Source organism: Prinia subflava, chromosome Z (assembly GCF_021018805.1).
Source record: "Prinia subflava isolate CZ2003 ecotype Zambia chromosome Z, Cam_Psub_1.2, whole genome shotgun sequence".
Taxonomy (NCBI): Eukaryota; Metazoa; Chordata; class Aves; order Passeriformes; family Cisticolidae; genus Prinia; species Prinia subflava.
The window spans coordinates 92,744,408-92,764,181 of NC_086283.1; the positions used below are offsets into that span (position 1 = coordinate 92,744,408).

Here is a 19,774-nt window from a genome sequence, read left to right on the forward strand (position 1 = left end):
GCCTAGACATCACCCCTCCAAGCCCTGTATTTTAATACCACCATCTTAAGCACATGGGCCACACCTCTTCCCTGTCTCCAACCTTCAGCCTTGAAGAAAAAAACACCTCAGTTTCCTGATGCCGAGGACCACGCTTTGGGAGCAAAAGGTGTGGGAAGAAAAAGTATTTCTCAACGATCAGGTCCCTGATGCCGTGGCGCCACGATGTAACTCGCTCTTCATGACAGGCAGGTGAGCTCTACTCGTGTGAGGCACAGCCAGAGATCCTTGAGACAGACACCCAGCGTGAGATGTGGGAAACAGCCAGAGGGTTTAGAGGAACAAGTACTGCTTAGAGCAAGACGCAGTCAAAGGGTTTAGGGGCACAGACACGGTGCGGTTTAGGGCACAGACAGAAAGCTTGGAGGCCAAGCACTGCAGGGTGAAGTACACTCAGTGGGACTGGAGGAAGCACCACAGGGCACTGCCTGAGAATCTGGATGCACGGCACAGAAGGGTGCAGACAGGGAGAAAGACCAGGGACGCAGGTGCAGCCAGAGGACGAAGGTGGGGAGGAGAAAAAGCTCAGCGCGGCACAGCTGGGGGTTTGCAGAAGAGAGAAGGGGTACGGGAGCAGCTGGGGAGTTTGAAAGGAGGGTGGACAGGAGGCAGGCAGCCCGATACCATCCCGTCCCGCCCAGCCCTGCCCGCCCCAGCGCGGGACAGACCCTGCGGAAGAACGCGGAGGGCTCCTCTTCCCCAGACCGCGGCGGTGCCCCGGTGTGCCGCTGCCGCCGATCACGCACGTGGCAGCGCCGCGCCCCACCTGTCCCCGCACGGCCGGGCGGCAACTGCGCCGCGCCACCGCCGGCCCGCGGGAAGGCGCGGAGCGGGCGGGACCGGGAGGGACGGGGCGGGACCGGGCGGGCCACGGAGGGCCACCCCGCCCCGCACTGCCCTGCGCCCCGCCCCGCCCTGCCGCACGGCTCTCTCGAGCGGGGGTCACGGCTTAGGGTGTGCAACCTTGGTGAGCGAGTCCAGGGGAGGCCGCAAGGGCGGCCCGAGGGTTGGAGCACCTCCGCTGCGAGAAAAGCAGAGGGTGCTGGGGCTGTTTAACCTGAAAAGGAGTCTTCAGGGAGATCTTGTTAGTACCTTTTAGTGCCTCAAGGGGGCTGTAGGAAAGATGGGGATGGACTTTTAACAAGGGCATGTAGTGATATGACAAGGGGGAACGGCGTTAAACCGAAAGAGGGTATGTTTAGGTTGGATATTAGGAATGAGTTCTCCATTGTGAGGGTGATGAGGCACTGGCACAGGTTGCCTAGAGAAGTTGTGGATGTCCTGTCCCTGGCAGTGTTCAAGGCCAGGCTGGAGAGGCCTTTGGAACAGCCTGGCCTAGTGAAAGGTGTCCTTGTCCATGGCAAGATGGTTGGAAATAGGTGTTCTTCAGGGTCCCTTCCAAGCTAAACTGTTTGATGGTCCCTTGATGACTGCTTTTCCAACTGTTGTGATACCCACTGCTGTGGTGTTGAGGCATTCTCCAGATGCCCCTAGATCTCAATCTCACTAGCACTTTTTGTCAGCATGAAGGAAGGAAAACTGCAATGTGACTTCTTGGTGCTGCTTTGGGATCCGTGGTAGCCAAGTGTCACCCAAAGCATTGCCAGGAAAATGTAATTTAAAAAAAAAAAAAACACCAAAAAAACCCCCAAAAAAACCCCAAAAAACCCCCAAACAAACAAACAAACAAACAAAAAAACCCCAATAAACAAAACACAGCTGGTCAGCTTTGGCTCACTGCTTTAGCGAACACTCCCACCCCCAAAAATGCAATATTCCTCTCCTAGAGTATGTTCAGGATGACAGTAACTGTCCCCCCACCTAGAGAAGTACGGGGCACAAAGAAAGGTAGCCAGGGATTTCTAGTGTGTAGGTGCTCCATTCTAGTTGGTCTATCACTTTAGTCCACAAAAGGCTAGAAATTACAGCGTTTTGAGATGGTTAGCATGGAGAGGATTGCTTGAGTCAGAAGACTCTGCAAAAACAAGGAGCAGGGAGAAGATATGTAGGCAAATTGAACAAAAGAGGCAAACTCATTTGATGATGTACAGAAATGTACAAGATGAAGGATCTGTGAGGTAATGCTGTGAAATGAATATATGGTCAGTGCCAATGCAGAGATGCATAAGGAATCCCTGAGTTGGAGGACAGTAAGAAGCTCAAAGCTCAAACCTGAAGTTTGTGATAACAAGAGGCAAAACAAGCATAGAAAGCTTGTAAAAAGTGTGGAAACATTATGAGAGGCTGACAAACAGATGGTGGGATGTGAAAAACATAGCTCGTAACAGAGATTCCATAGAATCTCCATAACACTGGGTGATTGATTAGGGTGGGGATTAGAAGAAGGATCTTGTCCTTTAGGATTTGCTTAATGCTTCTGTTTGAATTGTTAGGATTATGACAGATGATGAAATCCCTCGGCTTTTGAAAGAACATCTTAATAAGATCACTGGGTTTGGCCAAAAGGGATATGTCAAAATATGATAAACCATTGAGCAATACTGTATGTCTCACCTAGGAGGGGAAAATCACATAACAAAATTAAATCATTCACTTTTCCCTTCAGCATTCAGAAGTCAGAACCTTTGTTTTTTTTTATTTCTTGGTTCAAACCCATTTTTTTTTCCTAAAATATTGGGCAAGAAAAACCACAAACAAACCTTAGGAACTATCACATCCCTGCTCAGACAGAGTCCTTGGGAGCCTCAATAGTAAGTCTTTACTTTGTCCCACAGGGATGTGGCTTACGTAGTAACTAATATTCTCCCTGTGCTGCAAAAACTGTTTTGCCATGCCTGATAGGGCTGCCTTAGGTAAGACAAAATGTGACACTGGGGTGCATAGAAATAAAAAGTAGGTCACCTGTAGGCTTCAAAAATACACAGATGTTGTCATTTATGCAGAAAAGAAAAGCAAGCCTAAAAACAATAACCAGATGCAAGCTAACAGCTCTAACACATTTGATGCCAACAGTGTTAGCATCAACAGCTTTTCTTTCTTTGGAGTCCACAAAGAGAGTAAGAGTCCTTGCTTTCCATGCACTTCAGGAGTCAAGGTAATTTGAACCATCAAGCAAGTCTGTGAGGGTTGGGAGAGGACAGAAATAATGGTTGACCTGTTCAGGGCAGGTAAATCATTAACCTGCATCAGGAAAAAGGCAGTATAAGGGAGACAGCTGTGCCCTACACAAAAAGAAAACCGAGACACACAGCAAGTCAGAGACATTTACATTGTAAAAGAGGGAGCTAGCAGCAGACAGGTTTTCTCAGTTCTTGGCTTGTGCAAGCTACACATGATATTTACTGTAAATTTAAGTAATCTTTTAAGTTACCTACATGCCCCATCAAAGAACAGGACAAGAGATAAACATAGACTCTGGAGATAGTCCAGTGGACTTTACAAGATGCTAAACTACTGGTGTATGATGAATGAAGAACTGTGCTTGCCATGAATAGTGATTGCCAGTGCTTTACCTTATTTTTCTATCTTACTAGAATCCAAGTAGCTCATATGCTTTGAGAGTCTTTCAGAGATAAGTGCTCTCTAGGACTGTATTTGAAGCTTTGAATAACTGATCAGCAGGAGAACCACAGGAACACTCCCTAGTCCAGCAGCAGTGTTAGGTGCTTTTGCTGACACATTACAAGGTAGTCATCCCAAGAACACCAACAGATATCTGCACACCAATCTTGAAGAGAGGCAAGCGTAACCCAAAATTTGTTTGCAAGCTTTGCTTTTCTGGAAAACACCTGGTTTGCCCGTGCACTTGTACTGGTGTTCTGAGTCACAACTGCCAAACCTGTCTGAGGCAGGTTCTGCTGCAGGTGGCCAGTCTCCCACAGCCATCACGGGCCTGTGTTGGGCAGCTGGATTGCCAAAAAAAGGGCCCTTGATGCCCCTTCTCATTTTCCAGCTGGAGCTACTTTCAGACTTTTCTTACTCCTTGTTGCAAAAAATATTGCTGCTTCTTCTAATCCTCTGAGCCTAAACAGTGCCTTCCATTTAGCTGAGGCTTTCTGATAATTTTTGTGCCTAGGTGTCTTCCACAACACCACGGATGGCAGTGACTTTCCAGGAGCAGTTTCCACACCACAAAGGAATTCTTCTTCAGACATGTATCATCAGTTTTGATGTGGGACAAGGTGAGAAGATGACTCAGTCCTGCTCATATCTCTCTGGATGAGCTGAGTTTTGCAGGGAGGTTTCCCTCTCTGTCTGGGACATACACTGCAGGTGACTGTACAGAAGTGAGTAGTCACTGCTGGGTTTGCATGGCTTCTTGGCACCACAAACGCACCACAGTGTACTCCACTATTGTCAAGTCAACCTGTTTCAATATTTACATGTTGACCTACGTGCTAGGTTCCAGCTTTGACATTTGAACAATAGTGAATTTGATGAACTCTCACAAATATAATAAAGCTATTCACATAGAGAAATTTCCATGTAAACCCAGGTATCTCAATTAACAGTATTAAAACCATTAGGTTAATAGAAAATTGTTTTGCAATTGATTGATACTAGGCAGGAGTGAAGGGAGAAGGTGCCCCAAAAATAGGGTGAAAAATGACTATTATAAAAGTATAAGAAATAATCTTAAGTGTATGAAAAATTTCATTAAAGGGGATGTTTAATAGAAGCAGTGTCATGGTGTCATACATATATAATATACATATGTAATATGTATATTCTACTACATATGTATGTATTTTAAACTTTCTGCATAATGTATATAGTACAACACATGGAATATACTGTATATACAAGTAAACTTAGAATGCATACATACACACATTGTATGATGCTCTATACTGTATACACACTGGGCTTCTCAAATGAAAACTGGTAGTGACTCACCTCCTCAGAGCATATTGCTTGAATGCATGCTGATTGCAACTCAATATGTACCAGGAAGGAAAATTAAATCACCCGCAAAAAGTGCATTGCAGTCAGCCAAAGAAGCCTGACTGAACATAATGAGAAAACCAAAGCACACCTGGCCAGCCTGTTCCCAAAAATCATAACCTTGCATCAGAAGATTTTTCATTTCAGTCTGCCCCATGTCTGAAAATTGTATATGGAAAAAAGAGTCGGACAGTGGCTGTCCTGGAGCCTACATCCTACAGCTTTTCACAGCTGAGAATTCTAATTCAGATGCTATTTAGCATTTTAAATCTTTCATAAGTCAAATTTTACCTGTATGTGTTACTGACAGTGATTGGAGAAAAAATTTTATCCTGCAGGAACTCACACAGACAAAGCTAAAGGAAGCAGCAATGTTTCTAGGATGCCAGAGGGTTATGGGACCTGTTTGTTGTTCCTGGGCCAGAGCAGCATGTTGTAATCACAGCCTTATCCATGAACTGGGTGCAGTAACATGTCTGGAAATAGAAGTTTCTTTTGGAGAGTAGAGTTCTATGACTCCAAAAGGATTCTAACATGTATCATTAAAAAAACCAAACAAACTCCAAAGCCTAAGGTCAACAAAGAAGTGAATGCTAACTTTGCAGAACACCTGCACTGTCCTGGTTAGGCTATAGTTGGCCAACCTGACAGGTGCATGCCGTGGTGCAATCCAGCAGAAGGGCTTAGAGCTGTAGAAATATCAATAACAATAAGCTACTAGTACACATTACACCATCTCTGAATCAGAATAATCACAAGGATTTACCTGATTATAGGTTTGTTTCAGGCTTTCAGAATCAAGTGAGTTAATGAGGCAAGCAAAGATAAATCAATATAGCCTATGGTAACTCTTTGATGCTAATGTAGATGTAGGTGTCTACGTCATCCCCACATGCCATGTAGTGCACAACATCTGCAAGGGTAAGAAAAAATAAGATCCTCAGTATACGCTTGAGTAGCTGCTGGTTTGTAGCTGCTGGTTTGCACTTTGAACATGAGACAGATTCTTTATCCAAGCAGCATGTGGTGACACAGAGATGTATAAATAGCTCTCTCTCTCATATAATTTTCCTATTTCTTCAGTAGTGAATCATCACATTCTAGGAGTTCATGGGCTGCCATGTTCCTTGAAATGGAGGGAAAGGGATGCTGTCAAAGAGTTCTCCCTCTGCTGTGTTCAGTGTCCATGCAAAAGCTTCAACTAATTTTGACAGATTGTAGACATTTTTATGTGAGAATGCATTAGAAAGATGGTACACCTGGGTGAAGGAATGAGAACTGACCTTCAAATCAAAGCCCTTGAGTTATTTTGTTTGTTTCACGTTCAGACCAACAAGGCTCAGGACATAACTTGTAAGGCAACTGAGTGTCACAGTAAGAAACAGAAATCTAAAAAACTTCTGAGGAAGCCATTGAAAGCTCACGTCTTCCTATTCAAAACCCAACCATCTACTTCTTCTCCTGCCCCTTCTCGAATTTCTTATGTCAGTCTCCACAAGGACTCCCATAAAAGCCACTAAATTGCAAAACCTTGCTAACAGTGAAGCGGTTTCTCTTCCCTTTCTCTGCCAGTCTCTGAGATATGAAGAAAAATGAACGACCAGGAAAGGGAGCTTTATGATTAGTTGTAACAAATCCACAGTCCATTCTGCCTTAACAGATATTACATTACTCAAGGAATGCAAAAGTACAGTAAAATCATACCAAGAAGTTACTTTCTAAAATTGATTCTTGATCACATTACATGCACCTAACAATACATTGTGGAAACCTAATCCTTTAATGGATTTTCATTTATTTATTTATTTACTCATTTTTATAAAAACATTCTGCAGATGAGACTGGGGGAAAAGGCAGGAAAATGAAGGAATGGATAATCAAGGGAAAGAGGTATTCAACACATTTCTGGGAATATGTTACAGTTATGCCTGGTTGGAGTCCCCATCTGATTTTAGACAAGTAAGATTGTATTTGTACCCATTCTCCCCATGACAATTATGTCAGCTGTGCTTAGTAAACAGGCAGGAGACTAGAAAGTTACTTTGAAACTGAAGATGTAGTTACTAATGCTCAAGGAAAGTAAACCATGGGAAAATATTTGTGAGACAGACATGCTGTTCAAGACACTCAGAAAAGGAGCCATAGGCAAAATATGTTTCAAATGGATTAAAATAAGTACTGCCTCTTTCTAAATTATGGTTCCAATAAATTTAGAAATGACCAGATTATTAAATGTAAGAACTTGCTAATTTAGATTGGGTTTTGGAGAAAATGCTAAGAAGAATAGACTGGGAATTTCAATAAATTTTTAATTGTATGGCATGTACTTTGTACTGTCTTGTCATAGCTGGGTTCCACACAGAAACATGTTAGTATTGAAACTGAGGATTTTCATTGGCAATATGCCTGTGAGGCAATTCCTGAAAAAGAAAATGCATAAGCTAATTGCTAATCAATCAAACAGAATTTTTTGTTATATTTCATAGCTAATGACACTTCTGTGGTTTCCCATATGTGTAAGACTACCAAGATCAGGCATTTTAAATTAGGCTTTTGAAATTAAGCAGAAAGAATAAACAACAAAATAAAGCCAACAAATAAGCCCCAACCAAAACAAAATAAAAATTGTGCCCAAACAAACAAGAACAAAATTCTTCACTCATGTATTTGTTTTTCTAGCAGTGTTGCAAAAGGCATAATGGATATCTTTTCTTATGTCGTAGAAATGTGGACATCCAATGGCTTTCCTTTATGAAAGGATGCACAGCACAACCCTGCAGTTATATTCACAACTTATTAGCATCAGAAACACTAAAAAGTCACAAAACCTCACCATCTTCCAGTGCATGTTCAAATGGCAGGTGTGCTGCAAAGTAGCAGTGGCAGTCATGAAGAAACTTCTGGAGGAGTCATAGATCTGTTTTAATCTGGAGAGTGAGAGAGCACCATATGCCACCCTCAATGGGAAGGGCATTCATGTTCCTCCTTGGAATGAGGAAGACACTGACCAGAACAGTTCGATAAACTGCATGGTAAGATCTTTTAAGGACTAACCTGAAGCATCTTGGAGAGATTTTTTGGTAGGACAAGTGACAGTCTTCAGTTCCTTCAAATAAGGAGCTAAAGTTGTGCAGGAAAAACAGCAAATACAGAAAATGTGTACAACAAAACTTTGTACGCAGGTGATGACAAAGATTTCACTTCACAGTGTTGTTACCCAAACAAAAACTCTTCTACGCTCAGTTCTGCCCGTGGCCTTCTCCTTCCTCTCCAGCCAGAAGCTCATGCCTTGGAAATAGGCATCAAGAATGTAGTCCTTTCTTGCATCTTCTCTCTTTGGTGCCTTTTGAACATTCTCCTAAGGGTAGCAGGGAGTTTTAAGACCTCAACAAAACAAAGGGAAAATAAAACCCCGTGTTCAAATAGCTAAGATGCACTCAATATTCATTTACACAGAACTATCTCTAGCCTTCTCCAAACAAAAGATTCTGACCCTGTCTACACACTCCTGAACATGCATACACCTCACTATCTTTTCCTCCATGGGGTAGAAGGCAGTGTCACAGAAACTTTTATTCCTCCATTTCTTGTTGTATCCCTCATTTCTTTAACCTTTACAAGCAAATCTGACATTTTCACAGGAAACAACTGATCCATCACAATGCACCCACCAAATCAACACATGCCTTCCTATTGTGATTAAAGTTCTCCTTCTAAAGGATATGCATTGACATATGCATGTCATAAGAGTTCACACAAACATACCTGAACTCCTTTTACTCTTCCCAGCTCAAGTGTCTGTAACCACAGCAACAATAAATCCAGCGCAAGGAACTAAAGCCTTCCTCAAGGACTGAATAAACTCTCTTCAGTCTGCCTAGCCTGACAAAGCTGAGCTGTACTTAATAAGGATGTCAGGACCAGAGGTGACAGGAGAGGAGCTGACCCCATGAGGTTATCAAACAGTTGCCCAGGCTGTTATTTGTCTGTGCATCAATCCACTTCACGGATTTTTCTGGCCTGACTTTATCATCGACTCAAGTAAAAAACCCTGCATATTCCTTTGCAGGCCAACACGGATTCATTTACATTGCCATGATTATCCTTGATCTTCCAGACAGTCATGGGAATATCTTTTAAGCAGACACTACTAGCAGGCAGCACTACTGCTGATACAGATGGGGCATGCTTGCAGAGATGGGCTAAGTAATCTGATTTTTTTACAAAGCGCTTGAAATTCCTTTATTCCATTCCTCTCAACAAAAATGGAACATTTCAGAACAATGAATTTTACAGATAAACATGCTACTTAATCTGTTTAAATGAGGGAAGTTTATGTGGGCTCCAGGCTTAAATTTATGCATATTTACATGACTGGAAAAAAGCATTCTGCTTTGGAGAATCTGGAGGCTAAATCCAGTATTGAAGAAAGAAAATCCAGCAAACAAACTAGTGAAACATATAGTCTTAGAAACCAAATGGTTTCTTTAAAAAGTTTAAAATTAAAAATAATTAAAAAAAAAAAGACCACTATCTCTCAATTCTAGCTGAGCAACTGGACTTCTCAGCAAGAGACTTAAAATGCATCAGGGCATATTTTTGTTACAGGATATATCCCAGGCCTATATTGATGCTAAGAACCTTTTCCCTGGCAGACTTCTGGCATGTTTCACAGCTGCATCTGGGGACATGTTAAGCACCTGCATGAAGCACCATTATGTCTTACAGTATGCTTCAGTGTTGTATTTATTTCTCTCCTCCTACTCCTTCTTTAGTGTTGCTAAATAGATCCAGAATAAAATGTAAAAGTGGGAATGTGGCTTCATATCAAATGGCAGAGAATTATCTCACTTTTAGATGTAGGTGGGAGCTGAGAAAAAAAACTTACGGGGTTGTTTGGGTTGGAAGAGACCATAAAGATCATCTAGCTCCAACCCCCCTGCCATGTGCAGGACACCTCCCACTAGACCAGGTTTCTCAGAGCTCCACCCAACATATCCTTGACTGTTGCATTGTGCTTTTGCTTTAGGTTCTTTGCTAGCCTTCTGTTTCATGTGTGACTTAGCAATTATAAGGGGTTTGCTTGAAATTATGGTTACGCTTTAGGATTTGCTGTATGTCTTCCCTAAGCATGTCCTCCCCCATTCCCTGTAATGGTGCCTATCTTTATTTGTATCAGCTTGTATGATATTTTGACTCATACTCTAATTGCTATTCAATCAGTTTTATGTCAATCCCTCTCACTTATTAGCCAGCCACTCCTCAGAGACTCTCCCATTGGCCCCCAGGTCTTCTCCCTAACCTCCTCCTTTCCCAGATGTCACTCCCCTGTATTCCTACCCCTCTGCCCAGAACCTTCCCTATCAGTCTTTAGTTACTCCATGCCCTGTTTGTCCCTGTGTTTCATTCCCCTCCCCTGTTCCCCCTGATCAGTTTGTAAGATGTAAACCCCTCCTTGGACCCCTCCCTAGCTGTGCCCTCATGGGTTGTCTGTTCTGCCCCAGCCCCTCATAAACCCCCTGCCTGACCCTGCTCAGGGTCCTGGGCTCTGGCACACCTTCAATGACCCCCTCAGCCTCACCCAGACCCGTCTGGCCTCTGTGTCATCTCTGCACCCTGAGAAGCAGCAGCTGAGAGCAGCAGAGATCCGGGGGAAGGGTCGATCCCAAGGCACTGCGTGCTCAGGGACCCCCCCAGAGCCACGGATACTTTACACTGTCAGGGATAGGGCCTTTTGAACATCCTTACCTTCTCTGGACAACCTGTTCTAGTGCCTCAGCAGCCTCACAGCAAAGAATTTCTTCTGGAGAAGTCCTTTGAAGGATGCTTATTGTCATACCTCAACCCATTTTGACGTGCCTTTACACTCACTCTAGAGTAGCCACAGGCAAAGCAATGGGCTATAAGAATACTTCAAACAGCAATTGGCTGAGATTGATGCAACTGTTTGCAATTGAATCTCATTTTAAAATCTCAACGTTTCCAAAAAAAGGTGCACTTCCTTGATTTTTACCTCTGCATCAGTCTATGGACAGTTACAGAATAACATATAGCCTGATGTTTTTCACATGGAGACATTTTGGGGGCTGAATTTTCAGGGAAGTTTGCAAGTCCTACATTTATAGACCAGTTCTGCACCTGAGATACTGTTTTCTCTGTGCATGTGACACCCACAAACTCAAAAACTATGATTTCTAGACAGAGCATAGGAAAAACTTCTAGAAGTTAAAAATTTCTCTTAAACCGGATAGCAGAAAACTAATAACTGATGCTACTCATCATTTCTGTAATTCTGACATGGCTTCTTAAGTATTTCTAAAGAAGATTCTGAAGCTTCCTCTTTAATTTTTTCCCTTCCCTCTTATTTTATAGAGAGACTTACTGCAGTTGAGGTATTATATTTATTCTATCTGTTGTCCTCACCTTTTCTATTGAGAGATGCAATAAGAGAACAAAATGGAAATTCTAAACTTAGACCAAGATTTTTCAGAGACGTTTCATGTTCTTGAATGCAGCTGAAATGCTTCTTGGTAGATATAATGTAATTGTAACCAAAAGAAAAGTACTATTACTTACTGTTGCTTTCTAGCCACTCTTTCCATTCTTGAGGCAGTTTGTCTCTTTGTCAGACACTGAAGATGAGAAGAAGAATTTACCTCCAAGCACTTTGGGTTTTTTCTGGTGGCAATACTTTCATGTATGAAGCCATATAGGAATTAATGCTCTTTTTCAGGACATGCCCCTAATCCTCTGGTCTACAATTCTACAAATTGCAGAGAATACTAAAGAAAGTTATGATACATACATATAGAAGTTAATGTAACAACAACAGAAAATTAAAAATACATAAATGAGAAAACCCAACAACATTTCCTTTCTTCCACTCTCTTCTTGATTATCAGTTGGGTTCCTTCTTGTTCTTGGATATGTGGTCTTTGTCTCTGCTAGGGGATCCATAAGCTTCCGGGTCACAAATTAATATACAATAAAAAGAATTACTTCTATTTTTAAGGCAAAAATTGAATAGCCACTGGAAATTTCACTGAAATTCCTAAACCCCCCTAGATATTTAGCAGTCTGGTCTAATTCAATCTAAATTGTGAAACGGTTTCTATCATGATTTTCTTATGAGATATAAATAAATATTTTAATATCACTAAAAGAGGAGTATGCAAAATGCCAAGTGGAAATTTCTCAATGACATCGGAAACTGCTTTTCACCAACTTGTATACAGGAAAGATCAAAATATCTGTTAATTTGGGTAAATTCAGATAAAGTTGTAAAGTTTTAAAAATTTAAGCACATTTGGCCCCCAAATTCAACATGTGTAAATACCTTTTGGAAAACACCTATCAATTCCAGGGCACTGAGGGTTTTTTTCCGAAGTTATATTGCGTGATCTAAAATATTAAGTCCAAAGCTTTGCTTTTCCAGCTGCACATGTGTGTCATCATATAGGGTTATATGTCTGGGTTCTGGTAGTGGGAGTGGCTTCTGTGAGAAGCTGCCAGACACTTCCCACATGTCAGACGGATCCAATCCCAGCTGGCTCCAGGATGGATCCACTGTTGGCCACGGCCAAATCAAGAAGGAAAAAGAAGCTGTTGCAGAGATGTCAATGCCCTCAGCAAAGAGCAAAGTGAGAATAGGAGAGAGGAACAGCTCTACAGAAACCAAAGTCAATGCAGGAGGTGCTCCAGGCACCAGAGCTGGGGTTCCCTTGCAGCCTGAGGTGCAGCCCATGGTGAGGCAGCTGTGCCCTGCAGTCCATAGAGGTCCCTGGGGATGCAGAGATCCACCTGCAGCCATGGAGAGACCCAGGACAGAGCAGGTGGATGCCTGAGATGAAGCTGTGATCCTGTGGAAGGCCTGTGCTGGAGCAGGGTCTTGGCAGGGACCTGTTCACCCATGGAGAGAGGAGTCCATGCTGGAGCAGGTTTCCTGGTAGGACTTGTGACCCTGTGGGGGACCCTGTATAGACTTGTGACCCTGTGTCCACACTGCAGCTCTTCTTGAAGGACTGCACCCTATGGAAAGGGACTCACATTGGAGCAGTTTGTGAAGAACTGTAGCCTGTGTGAGGAACTCGTGATGGAGAACTGTCTCCCATGGGGAACAACCCATGGTGGAGCCAGGGAAGGACTTTTTCCCTGAGCAATGACAGGAACAACTGACCATAACCTCCATTCTCTGTTATGGGGGAATTGTTAAGGGGGCAGTGTTATGGGGGAAGGAGACAGAGTTGGGAAGAAGGGAGGAGTGGGGGAAGGTGTTTTTAATTTTCTAATTATACAGCCCTGATGTTTTTAATGTAATAAATATGGTATATTGATTTGTGTTTTAGTGCATGTAACTGTAAATCAGTTCTGTAAAATAAAATGCTAGCAGGACAGGCACAAAACCAGCTAATCTCAGGTCGGACAACATCCTGGAACTGCTATTCAAAAAAGGACAATGCCTTGCCGAGGACTGGGACTCCGCTATTGGCATCAGAATTAAAGGGAAATGAAGGTTGAAATCAGCCCTCCCGGGGCAGCAGAACTGTGAAATGCTCAGCTATCACCAAAGGTACTATCAGGGGACCCTCTCCATTCAGAAATTCATGACCCTTCATACAATGGAGGGAAGAAGTTAACATCCATCCTTTCGTGAGGAAGCCCCCATTCATACAATGGAGGGAAGATATTAATGCCCATCCTTTCGAGGAGAAACCCCATTCAGCCTGATGGATGGAGGAGATGAATTTGAAAAAAACCACCTCAAACACAAAGAACTGTGGAGAAATCTTCTGCTGTGAGCCAAAGAAAGTGTATAAAACAAGGACCCTGAAACAGACCAATTCATGAATGAGGGGGTTACAGCGCGCTAGGGGCTGTGACTGGTTCCCGGGTATCGGCACTGTACTGCCGATTGCTAGTTTTGCCTAAATTTTTGTCTTGTAATTCTTTAATTAATAACATTATATTTTATTAATTGGAATAAAATTGGCATTTATAACATTAGTAACAGATTCAAATAATATCCCCAAATTCAGTCTGTTTTGTGCTCTGTGAGTGATCCCTTCCCCATCCTTATCTCAACCAATCAGCCTTTCATTTTCTCTCCCATCCAGTTGTGGAGGGTAGTGACATAGCAGCTTTGGTGGGCACCTGACATCCAGCCAGGTCAACCAACCACCTACTAAAAAGCCCTTTTTATGTCCCTGCCTAGGCCTGATGTGCTGTATTCATCTCTTTTCCTCTGTGCACAGGCATTCATGCAACCCTTCTCTGTTCCACTCTGAAAGTGCACAAGCCATTCTCAGCAAAGTCAGCAGAAAACTTCATTACAATCAAAATCGCCAAAAAATTGTGCCTCTGACAGGTGCCTCTGACTTGTACCTCTGACAGGTCCAACACCCGTTCATGACCGGGGCATTTGAGGCTCCCTACATTATGTGGCACATTAGCCTGCTTTTGAGCCTTCATGTCAATCTGGTAAGTGTGAACAAGCTATTGAAGCATTACAAATTGTGGAGTTTCTCATTGTGGCAGGATGGTATCGAATGTCAGGGAATGTGTGCTTTTTCACAGATGCTTTACTGGTTAATCTTTAACATTTAAAAGGTTTTTAGGTTAGAGTTTCTAAGAAAATACCTTATATTTTCAAACAGGCTACACAGAAAAGTGGGGAGGAGAATAGTCTAAGTAATATAAAAATGGAAATAGATAAAGCAGAAAAAAAAAAATCACCAGAGCAGATGTAGTGGAAGAGTTTCCCTACAAATTCCTTTCATTATGCTGCATTTAATTTTTAAAAATCTACCACGACATAAGAGGATTTTCATTCGTGGAGAGCAAAGAAGCAATCCAATTTTGCACCAGAGCTCGCTTTCTTGCCACTTGAGGAGAGGTGGCGCAAAGTAAATTTTAATCATTTTGAACTCTTATCACCCAGTTGCCAAGGACATCCCTGTACCCAACTGTAATGTCTTTAACAGCCCTGAGAGGTTCAAAACCTGTAGACACTGTGGTTCAAAAACTGTAGGCAGGCAGAGATGGCAGAGTGGTAAACACAGCTGACTGTCCCTGATTTTGCCATCTCTTGTAATACCTTTGTCTTCTTGAATAGGTGACAGCTCTGTCTGGAATAACATTTAGTGGATTTGGAATAATACAGATCATCTACTTACTGGCAGATTTCTGCAAAGTCTAGTCAAGGAAATCTTCTCTGGTTTGTGTAGCATCAGCTCAGATTTTATAAGATTTGGGAGAATTCTGACTTTCCTCAAGACATTTTTGACAGTAGTGTAATAAATACTGTTGAATAATTTGAGTTCTGGTGTATATAAAATGTAAATCTGTTTTGTAAAATGAAATGCACAAGCAGGTCGGGCAACACCCAGAGGCTGCGATTCTGGGAAAGACAATACTCCTGACTGGAAATTGGGAAGCCCACTATGAGCACCAGAATAAAGGGTAAATCAAGATTGGAATCAGTCCTCCGGGGGCGGTGGAACAGAGACACGCATCCGGAGAATGCCTCCCATTCAGGATTTCACCTCCCATTTATATACCAGAGGAATGAACTTAACATTCATCTTTCTGCAGGGAACCCCATTCAGCAGACCAGATGGCAGAAATGAAGAAACCGACCCAAAGACAACTGTGGGGAAACACGCTGCTGCCAGCAAAATAAACTGTATAAAAAGGGGATCCCGAAAAGGGCCAATTCGTGAACAAGGGGAGTTGCAGTGCAATAGATGCTGTAGCTGAGGTTCACCCAGTGTCGATCCCAGGCATCGACACTGTGCTTCCTATTGCTGGTTTGCCCAAATTTTTGTCCTGTAATTCTTTAATTAATAAAGTTTTATTTTATTAATTGGAATTGGCTCAGCATTTATAACAATAGCTTTTAACAATGCCAGGTGTGTCTCTCAAGGCATTGTAAAGCAATACTACTTAGACCCATTATGTCTTGGCTAATTATCCCATAACAATTTATAATAATTTATAATACAACTTAGAATCTGTGAATGCAATAAAATACACTTTTGCTTTTCTGTTAGTGTTAGATTAAGGTTTTCATCCTTTATGAAATGATTCATATGTTTCATGTACCTCTGCTAATAGCATTCAGTGGTATGAGAACTGAAGGGGTTAAAGCTTTAGGAGAGCAGAAAGGAGGAGGAGTGGATGACACGATCATGCAAAAGAAGCAAGGTCTAATGTTTGTCAGCTATAGTCAGTTGTCCATTTTCTGGGTTAACACTGGCCTAGGACATCACAACAATGAGATGGCATGGGATACTGCTGAAAGCACAATGCAGAATCATCTTATAAATGGTATAATGGAATTGGTAAAATCTCAGTCCTGCATGGAGCAGAGCTTGCAGCTCAGTACCATGGAATCTTCTGTGCTGGACAAGAGACAAGGCAATGAGAACATTTTAAGAGAAATTAATTCAGTTTGGACTAGTGAAACTGATTTGAATTTAACAGATTGCATTTGCATTTAACAAACTCTGATGTTAAAGGCAGCAATATTAATTTGGGTAAAGAAAGAAAGATCATCTATGAATGAGCATAAACAAATCTGACAGTCGGTTTACATTGCAAAAATTATTACAAAACTGAGAAATACTTAAATATAGCAGTTAGTAGTAGAAGTAGTGATGATTCACAAAGATTTCTGTAATACATCAGCTATACTTTTATTTAACTAAGTCTCTTCAGATAAACTAGACCAAGATTTATAGAATCACTTTTGTATATGACTGCAAGATTTAAAGAAGCTACAGGTGACTGAGGAAAATAATGAACACAGATCAATTATAAAAGGAAAAAAAAAAATTTAAATGCCAAGCTTTCAAGACAACATTTTTGACAGACTTTATGAATAAATGCTCCAAGTGTGAAAACCAATGACCTGCTAGTTCATAGAAACATATTGTACCAGGTCCAAGAGAGTTAACAAGCAGCCAGTGATTCCAGAAACTGCATGTATATGTTAATACTGGGTTATAAAAAGCTAATGAAATCTCTCTCCAATTTTCCTTACTCTGTGGTACATTTCTGATCTAACAGAGTCACATGTCTTTCAGAGGAAAGTTTTCATGTTCTTCTGCTCAAAACACTACTTGAATTAGCAAACCTCTATATGCACCTAAGCACGTAACCAAATGGAAATTGAGAAGAAAGGGGAGCACATGCCTAAGGACTGCCCAGAGAGGATGGGTGATACTTCAAAAGCAAACAGAACTACTAATTTTAATACGAACTTGAAGAATTATATATTGAATATATATACATTGAATGTATAAAGGATTGTTGAGTTTGGTGCACAGACAGGCCAGGATGATGTCCTGGCTTCGGCATGTGTGGGCTTGGCTGTGTGCAGCAGAGAAAGGAGGTGCAAATTAATGGTAAAGATTATGAACAGCCTGCTGGGGAGAGACGAGACAGGAACTGGGGACAATGAAGGACCTGTATTTAATTTACCCTAGATAAAGCAATGGAGATAGAGAGAAGATGAGCAGTGTGAAAAGCTTTGCTTTCACAGCTCCCATGACCTGATCCACAGGGAGCTGGACTTCCACCTCCAAGTTTGGAAGACCAGGGCAACACAAAAGTGAGCACTAGCCCTGGTAATGCACCTCTGTAGCGTGGAGGATGGTTGAACTTGCACACCCAGTGTATCTTGTGGCACAAGTAGGATTCTACCTTTTAATCTGTAAACTAGAATGGCTCCTTTGTTTCTTCTTTGTGCTTGTTTTGTCTGGGGTAGAATTAATTTTCTCCACAGTATCTATCATGAGGCTATGTTTTGGATTTGCACTGGAAACAGTGTTGATAACACAGGGATGTTTTAGTTGCTGCTGAGCAGTGCTCACACAGTGTCAAGGCCTGTCCCGTTCCTCACCCTAACCCATCAGCAAGTAGGCTGGGGGCACACAAATAGCTGGGAGGGGACACAACCAGGACAGCTGCCCACAGGGATATTCCATCTCTTATGGCATCATGCTCAGCATATAAAGCTGAGGGAAAGTGAAGAGTGGGGAGGGGCATTGGTCAGGAGTGAGCAATTGTTTTTATTTGTATTAATTGTCTTTTTTAAGTTTTATTTCTGTCTCTTTGTGGTTTGGTGTTTTCTTTGTTTTCATAGTTGTGGGGTGTTTTTTGGTGTGTGGTTTTTTTTTTTTCTTTTTCCTTTTAAATACAATTTACAATTATAATAGTAATTATATTTTATTTCAACTATTAAACCATTCTTATCTCAGCACAGGAATTTTTTCACTTTTACCCTTCCATTATCTGCCCCCCTCCACCCCTCTGGGGTGGAGGGGAGTGAGCAACCAGTGTGGTGCTTAGTTGCTCTGTGAGATTAAGCCATAACACTCTTCTTTTCCTTGTGCTTGTCACATTTAGTGCTTGGGCAGTTTTGTGAAGTACTACTTTTTGACTTGCATAATTTTTCCTCTTTCTGGCAGGGAAAAAACTTTGCTGGCACAGTTTTCAAAGCCACTAGAATATATAATCAACCTTCTTACTGAGACGAAATGTACTGGTAAGACCTTTTACACATTTAGGGCACACAAGGCAAGCCTCCTTAAGTAGTGAACCTACAGTCAGTGAACTTACATGAGAATTCTGCTAAGCAGGAATATAATTCTTATACTACAAGATTTAGCAATTATTGCTGGTATCTACATTTAATATAGTAGCTCATTGCTGAGTGTTATTTAAATTACTTTGATATACTTCATTAGTCAACCTAAACTTCAATAGTTAACCAGAGTGGCAGAACAGGATGAAGCAGCTATTTCAAACATTCATTTAGGCCCTCAGGTGTATTAGCTGTCTGCAACACAATTAAGTGTTCTGGAAACTTACTTTATAAATAATGATGAATAATATTCAGATGTCAAAGTTCCATGCAACTCTAGACTAGACTACTTTTTTCTTGGGAAACAATTTGTGTACTGCCCTGAGAACATGCAATACATTCCAAGCACATGCCAAATGTGACCATTTCCCACAGAAGTATACAAGAACTGCTCCGTTTAGGGCTCCTGTTGCAGTAGTGACAGTTCAAAACCACTGAACAGCATGAGACTGTTTGAATACTTAGCTTAATTTCAACTCTCATAGGCCATAATGCATGATTCAGAAGCAAAAATATATTCTCTGGGCCATATACTCCACTATAAGAACTAGTGATGGGGAAAATGTTTTATTTTATAAAGTCCCAAAACATTTTTTTTCATCTTTTCTAGCATGAGAATAATCCTCAACTGATTTCCTGTGGTGTTACAGAACAGTGTGGGAGGTGATAGCAACAGTAATTAACTGTTGAGCAACCCAAGACACTCCCTTCTAACTGCCACAAAACATGAGAACTTGATATTCTTAACATACACCTACTCTCTGGTGTATCTTTTATCACAGCAAACAGGGGCTCCCCAAACAGCTACATTCATTGTGTCCTTTGACACAGTGTACCTACAGAAAATAGGAAAGGAGCCTATCAACAAAGCTCCATCCATGCAGGTGAACCAAAGCAGTGCCCCCAGGCAGGCGGATCAGTGTGTGGTGGGGTGCTCACATCCGCTGAACTTAACAGCTCTGTGTCACGCTGCTGCCTGCGGAATAGACGTGCCCCAAGTCTGACACAACCATTATATTTTTTTCTCGTCTCTCTGTTTTCTTCCCAGGCTCCCCCCCTCTCTTAAAATGGCAATGACACGTTAAAGATCCATCATACAGACCAAGATATATTTGTGTGGATGAAATTACTGCAGGCAGGCATTAATAGCTATATTTCTTTCAGAGGCCATCCTGGACTACTAAC

The 19,774-nt window shown here is 41.9% G+C and overlaps 1 protein-coding gene and 1 long non-coding RNA gene across 3 annotated transcripts in view; one reads left to right on the forward strand and one right to left on the reverse strand.

Moving 5' to 3' along the window:
- The window catches only part of ELOVL7 (ELOVL fatty acid elongase 7), a 31,764-nt gene extending 30,894 nt beyond the window's left edge, over positions 1-870 (reverse strand). Inside the window, exon 1 of the mRNA XM_063421943.1 lies at positions 708-870. The gene's annotated coding sequence lies outside the window, so the exon portion shown is untranslated. The remainder of the gene's footprint in view (positions 1-707) is intronic.
- LOC134563723 (uncharacterized) lies at positions 65-15,759 on the forward strand. Of its 2 annotated transcripts, none has more exons than XR_010083411.1 (4): positions 65-231; positions 4,076-4,181; positions 14,196-14,421; positions 15,535-15,759. It is a non-coding gene; the product is annotated as an uncharacterized LOC134563723 (long non-coding RNA). The 2 variants fall into 2 exon arrangements; XR_010083412.1 differs by having other exon boundaries at positions 14,335-14,421.
- The last annotated feature ends 4,015 nt before the right edge of the window (positions 15,760-19,774 follow it).